Below are 7183 nucleotides of genomic sequence, written 5' to 3'. Positions count from 1 at the left end.
GCTCCTCATATATTTGACACCTTTTGAAGCTCTTCATATTTTTCACACCTTTTGAATCTCTTCATGTTTTCAACAACACTTCATGCTCCTCCTATTTTTCAGACTGTTTCATGCTCCTCATATTTTTGACACCTTTTGAAGCTCTTCATATTTTTCACACCTTTTCAAGCTCTTCATGTTTTTCAACACTGCTTCTTGCTCCTCCTATTTTTAAGACTGTTTCATGCTCCTCATATTTTTCACACGTTTTGAAGATATTCACATTTTTCACACCTTTTCAGTCTCTTCATGTTTTTGAACACCGCTTCATGCTGCTCGTATTTTGCAGAGAGTTTCATGCTCCTCATGTATTTCACACCTTTTGAAGCTCTTCATATTTTTCACACCTTTTCAGGCTCTTCATCTTTTTCAGACCTCTTCATTCTCCTCCTATTTTTCAGACCGTTTCATGCTCCTCATATTTTTGACAGCTTTTGAAGCTCTTCATATTTCTCACACCTTTTCAGGCTCTTCATGTTTTTGAACACCGCTTCATGCTGCTCCTATTTTTCAGACCTTTTCACGCTCCTCCTATTTTTCAGACCGTTTCATGGTCCTCATATTTTTGACACATTTTGAAGCTGTTCATATTTTTCACACCTTTTCAGGCTCTTCATGTTTCTGAACACCGTTTCATGCTCCTCCTATTTTTCAGACCGTTTCATGCTCCTCCTATTTTTCAGACCGTTTCATGGTCCTCATATTTTTGACACCTTTTGAAGCTGTTCTTATTTTTCACACCTTTTCAGGCTCTTCATGTTTTTGAACACCGTTTCATGCTCCTCCTATTTTTCAGACCGTTTCATGCTACTCCTATTTTTCAGACCGTTTCTTGCTCCTCATGTATTTCACACCTTTGGAAGCTCTTCATATCTTTCACACCTTTTCAGGCTCTCATGTTTTTGGACACAGCTTCATGATCCTCCTATTTTTCAGACCGTTTCATGCTCCTCATATTTTTGACACGTTTTGAGGCTCTTCATATTTTTCACACCTTTTCAGGCTCTTCATGTTTTTAAACACCGTTTCATGCTCCTATTTTTCACACCTTTTCATACTCCTAATATTTTTGACACCTTTTGAAGCTCTTCATATTTTTCACACCTTTTCAGGCTCTTCATGTTTTTCAACACCGCTTCATGCTCCTCCTATTTTTCAGACCGTTTCATGCTCCTCATATTTTTCACACCTTTTGTAGCTCTTCATATTTTGCACACCTTTTCAGGCTCTTCATGTTTTTCACAACCATTTCATGCTCCTTCTATTTTTCATACCGTTTCATGCTCCTCATATTTTTGACACTTTTTGAAGCTCTTCATATTTTTCACACCTTTTCAGGCTCTTCATGTTTTTGAACACCGCTTCATGCTCCTCCTATTTTTCAGATCGTTTCATGCTCCTCATATTTTTGACATCTTTTGAAGCTCTTCATATTTTTGACACCGTTTGAAGCTCTTAATATTTTTCACACGTTTTCAGGCTCTTCATGTTTTTGAACACCGCTTCATGCTCCTCCTATTTTTCAGATCGTTTCATACTCATCATATTTTTGAGACCTTTTGAAGCTCTTCATATTTTTCACACCTTTTCAGGCTCTTCATGTTTTACGACTCCGCTTCATGCTCCTACTATTTTTCCGACCGTTTCAGGCTCCTCATATTTTTGATACCTTTTGAAGCTCTTCATATTTTTCACACCTTTTCAGGATCTTCATGTTTTTGAACAAGACTTCATGCTCCTCCTATTTTTTAGACCGTTTCTTGCTCATCTCATTTTTGCAATCTTTTGAAGCTCTTTATATTTTTCACACGTTTTCAGGCTCTTCATGTTTTTCAACACCACTTCATGCTCCTCCTATTTTTCAGACCGTTTCAGGCTCCTCATAATTTTGACACTTTTGTAGCTCTTTATATTTTTCACACGTTTTCAGGTTCTTCATGTTTTTCAACACCAATTCATGCTCCTCCTCTTTTTCAGACCGTTTCATGCTCATCTCATTTTGACACCTTTTGAAGCTCTTAATATTTCTCACACCTGTTGAAGCTCTTCATATTTTTCGTATCTTTTGAAGCTTTTCATATTTTTCACACCTTTTCAGGCTCTTCATGATTTTCAACACCGCTTCATGCACCTCCTCTTTTTCAGACCGTTACATCCTCCTCATATTTTTAAAACGTTTAGAAGCTCTTCATATTTTTCACACCTTTTCAGGCTCTTCATGTTTTTCAACACCACTTCATGCTCCTCCTCTTTTTCAGACCGTTTCATGCTCATCTCATTTTGACACCTTTTGAAGCTCTTAATATTTCTCACATCTTTTGAAGCTCTTCATATTTTTCACACCTTTTCAGGCTGTTTATGTTTTTCAACACCAATTCATGCTCCTCCTATTTTTCAGACCGTTTCAAGCTCATCTAATTTTTGACACCTTTTGAAGCTATTCATATTTTTCACACCGTTTCAGGCTCTTCATGTTTTTCAACACCGCTTCATGCTCCTCCTATTTTTCAGACCGTTTCATGCTCCTCATATTTTTGACACCTTTTGAAGCTTTTGATATTTTTCACACATTTTCAGGCTCTTCATGTTTTTGAACACCGCTTCATGCTCCTCCTATTTTTCAGACCGTTTCATGCTCCTCATATTTTTGACACCTTTTGAAGCTTTTGATATTTTTCACAACTTTTCAGGCTCTTCATGTTTTTGAACACCGTTTCATGCTCCTCCTATTTTTCAGACCGTTTCATGCTCCTCATGTATTTCACATCTTTTGAAGCTCTTCATATTTTGCACACCTTTTCAGGCTCTTCATGTTTTGAACACCATTTCATGCTCCTCCTCTTTTTCAGACCGTTACATGCTCCTCATATTTTTGAAACCATTAGAAGCTCTTCATATTTTTCACACCTTTTCAGGCTCTTCATGATTTTCAACACGGCTTCATGCTCCTCCTCTTTTTCAGACCGTTTCATCCTCCTCATATTTTTGAAACCTTTAGAAGCTCTTCATATTTTTCACACCTTTTCAGGCTCTTCATATTTTTCAACACCGCTTCATGCTCCTCCTCCTTTTCAGCCCGTTTCGTTCTCATCTCATTTTGACACCTTTTGAAGCTCTTAATATTTTTCAAATCTTTTGAAGCTCTTCATATTTTTCACACCTTTTCAGGCTCTTCATGATTTTCAACACCTCTTCATGCTCCTCGTATTTTTCAGACCGATTCATGCTCATCTCATTTTTGACATCTTTTGAAGCTTTTCTTATTTTTCACACCTTTTCAAGCTCTTCATATTTTTCATATTTTTGAAGCTCTTCGTATTTTCAAGCGTTTTCAGACTCTTAATGTTTTGCAACACCGCTTCATGATCCTCCTATTTTTCAGACCGTTTCATGCTCCTCATATTTTTGACAGGTTTTGAGGCTTTTCATATTTTTCACACCTTTTCAGGCTCTTCATGTTTTTGAACACCACTTCATGCTTCTCCTATTTTTCAGACCGTTTCATGCTCCTCATATTTTTGACAACTTTTGAAGCTCTTCATATTTTTCACACCTTTTCAAGCTCTTCATGTTTTTGAACACCGCTTCAAGCTCCTTCTATTTTTCAGACCGTTTCATGCTCCTCATATTTTTGACACCGTTTGAAATTCTTCATATTTTTTCACACCTTTTCAGGCTCTTCATGTTTTTGAACACCGCTTCATGCTCCTCCTATTTTTCAGACCGTTTCATGCTCCTCATATTTTTGACACCATTTGAAGCTTTTGATATTTTTCACAACTTTTCAGGCTCTTCATGTTTTTGAACACCGCTTCATGCTCCTCCTATTTTTCAGACCGTTTCATGCTCCTCATATTTTTGACACCTTTTGAAGCTTTTGATATTTTTCACAACTTTTCAGTCTCTTCATGTTTTTGAACACCGTTTCATGCTCCTCCTATTTTTCAGACCGTTTCATGCTCCTCATGTATTTCACATCTTTTGAAGCTCTTCATATTTTGCACACCTTTTCAGGCTCTTCATGTTTTGAACACCATTTCATGCTCCTCCTATTTTTCAGACCGTTTCATGCTCATCTCATTTTTGACAACTTTCGAAGCTCTTCATATTTTTCACACCTTTTGAAGCTTTTCATATTTTTCACACATTTCAGCCTCTTCATGTTTTTGAATGCCGCTTCATGCTCCTCCTGTTTTTCAGACCGTATCATGCTCCTCATATTTTTCACACCTTTTCAGGCTCTTCATATTTTTGAACACCGCTTCATGCTCCTTCTATTTTTCAGACCGTTTCATGCTCCTCATATTTTTCACACCTTTTGAAGCTCTTCATATTTTTCACACCTTTTCAGGCTGTTCATGTTTTTCAACACCAATTCATGCTCCTCCTATTTTTCAGACCGTTTCAAGCTCATCTAATTTTTGACACCTTTTGAAGCTCTTCATATTATTCACACCTTTTGAAGCTATTCATATTTTTCACACGTTTTCAGGTTCTTCATGTTTTTCAACACCGCTTCATGCTCCTCCTATTTTTCAGACCATTTCATGCTCCTCATGTATTTCACACCTTTTGAAGCGCTTCATATTTTTCACACCTTTTCAGGCTCTTCATGTTTTTGAACACCATTTCATGCTCCTCATATTTTGCAGACCGTTTCATTCTCCTCATATTTTTGACAACTTTTGAAGCTCTTCATATATTTCACACCTTTTCAGGCTTTTCATTATTTTCAACACTGCTTCATGCTCCTCCTATTTTTCAGACCGTTTCATGCTCATCTCATTTTGACACCTGTTGAAGCTCTTGATATTTTTCAAAGCTTTTGAAGCTCTTCATATTTTTCACACGTTTTCAGGCTCTTCATGTTTTTAACACCGTTTCATGCTCCTCCTATTTATCAAACCGTTTCATGCTCCTCATTTTTGACACTTTTTGAAGCTCTTCATAATTTTCATACCTTCTCATGCTCTTCATGTTTTTGAACACCGCTTCATGCTCCTCCTATATTTCAAACCGTTTAATGCTCCTCGTGTATTTCACACCTTTAGAAGCTCTTCATAATTTTCACGCCTTTTCAGGCTCTTCAAGTTTTTGAATACCGTTTCATTCTCCTCGTTTTTTTCAGACCGTTTCATGCTCCTCATATTTTTGACACCTTTTGAAGCTCTTCATATTTTTCACACCTTTTCATGCTCTTCATGATTTTGAACACCGGTTCATGCTCATCCTCTTTTTCAAACCATTTCATGCTCCTCCTATTTTTTACACGTTTTGAAGCTCTTCATATTTTTCACACATTTTCAGTTTCTGCATTTTTTTGAACACCGCTTCATGCTCCTCCTTTGTTTCAGACCGTTTCATGCTCCCCATGTATTTCACACCTTTTGAAGCTCTTCATATTTTGCACACCTTTTCAAGCTCTTCATGTTTTTCACAACCACTTCATGCTCCTTCTATTTTTCAGACCGTTTCATGCTCCTCATATTTTTGACACCTTTTGAAGCTCTGCATATTTTTCACAACTTTTCAGGCTCTTCGCGTTTTTGAACACTGCTTCATGCTCCTCCTATTTTTCAGATCGTTTCATGCTCCTCATATTTTTGACACCTGTTGAGGCTCTTCATATTTTTCGTATCTTTTGAAGCTTTTCATATTTTTCACACCTTTTCAGGCTCTTCATGATTTTCAACACCACTTCATACTCCTCCTCTTTTTCAGACCGTTTCATGCTCCTCATATTTTTGAAACCTTTAGAAGATCTTCATATTTTTCACACCTTTTCAGGCTCTTCATGTTTTTCAACAGCGCTTCATGCTCCTCCTCTTTTTCAGACCGTTTCATGCTCATCTCATTTTGACACCTTTTGAATCTCTTAATATTTCTCACATCTTTTGAAGCTCTTCATATATTTCACGCCTTTTCAGGCTCTTCATGATTTTCAACACCGCTTCATGCTCCTCGTATTTTTCAGACGTTTCATGCTCCTCATATTTTTGACACCTTTTGAAGCTCTTCATATTTTTCACACCTTTTCAGGCTCTTCATATTTTTGAACACCGCTTCATGCTCCTTCTATTTTTCAGACCATTTCATGCTCCTCATATTTTTCACACCTTTTGAAGCTCTTCATATTTTTCACACCTTTTCAGGCTGTTCATGTTTTTCAACACCAATTCATGCTCCTCCTATTTTTCAGACCGTTTCAAGCTGATCTAATTTTTGACACCTTTTGAAGCTCTTCATATTATTCACACTTGAAGCTATTCATATTTTTCACACGTTCTCAGGCTTTTCATGTTTTTCAACACCGCTTCATGCTCCTCCTATTTTTCAGACCATTTCATGCTCCTCATGTATTTCACACCTTTTGAAGCGCTTCATATTTTTCACACCTTTTCAGGCTCTTCATGTTTTTGAACACCATTTCATGCTCCTCATATTTTGCAGACCGTTTCATTCTCCTCATATTTTTGACAACTTTTGAAGCTCTTCATATATTTCACACCTTTTCAGGCTTTTCATTATTTTCAACACCACTTCATGCTCCTCCTATTTTTCAGATCGTTGCACGCTCATCTCATTTTGACACCTGTTGAAGCTCTTCATATTTTTCGTATCTTTTGAAGCTTTTCATATTTTTCACACCTTTTCAGGCTCTTCATGATTTTCAACACCGCTTCATGCTCCTCCTCTTTTTCAGACCGTTACATGCTCCTCATATTTTTGAAACCATTAGAAGCTCTTCATATTTTTCACACCTTTTCAGGCTCTTCATGTTTTTCAACACAGCTTCATGCTCCTCCTCTTTTTCAGACCGTTTCATGCTCATCTCATTTTGACACCTTTTGAAGCTCTTAATATTTCTCACATCATTTGAAGCTCTTCATATTTTTCACGCCTTTTCAGGCTCTTCATGATTTTCAACACCGCTTCATGCTCCTCGTATTTTTCAGACGTTTCATGCTCCTCATATTTTTGACACCTTTTGAAGCTCTTCATATTTTTCACACCTTTTCAGGCTCTTCATATTTTTGAACACCGCTTCATGCTCCTTCTATTTTTCAGATCGTTTCATACTCATCATATTTTTGAGACCTTTTGAAGCTCTTCATATTTTTCACACCTTTTCAGGCTCTTCATG

Source organism: Dama dama, unplaced genomic scaffold (genome assembly GCF_033118175.1).
Source record: "Dama dama isolate Ldn47 unplaced genomic scaffold, ASM3311817v1 ptg000096l, whole genome shotgun sequence".
In the NCBI taxonomy this organism is placed as follows: Eukaryota; Metazoa; Chordata; class Mammalia; order Artiodactyla; family Cervidae; genus Dama; species Dama dama.
Note: the sequence above shows the minus strand (reverse complement) of the source record.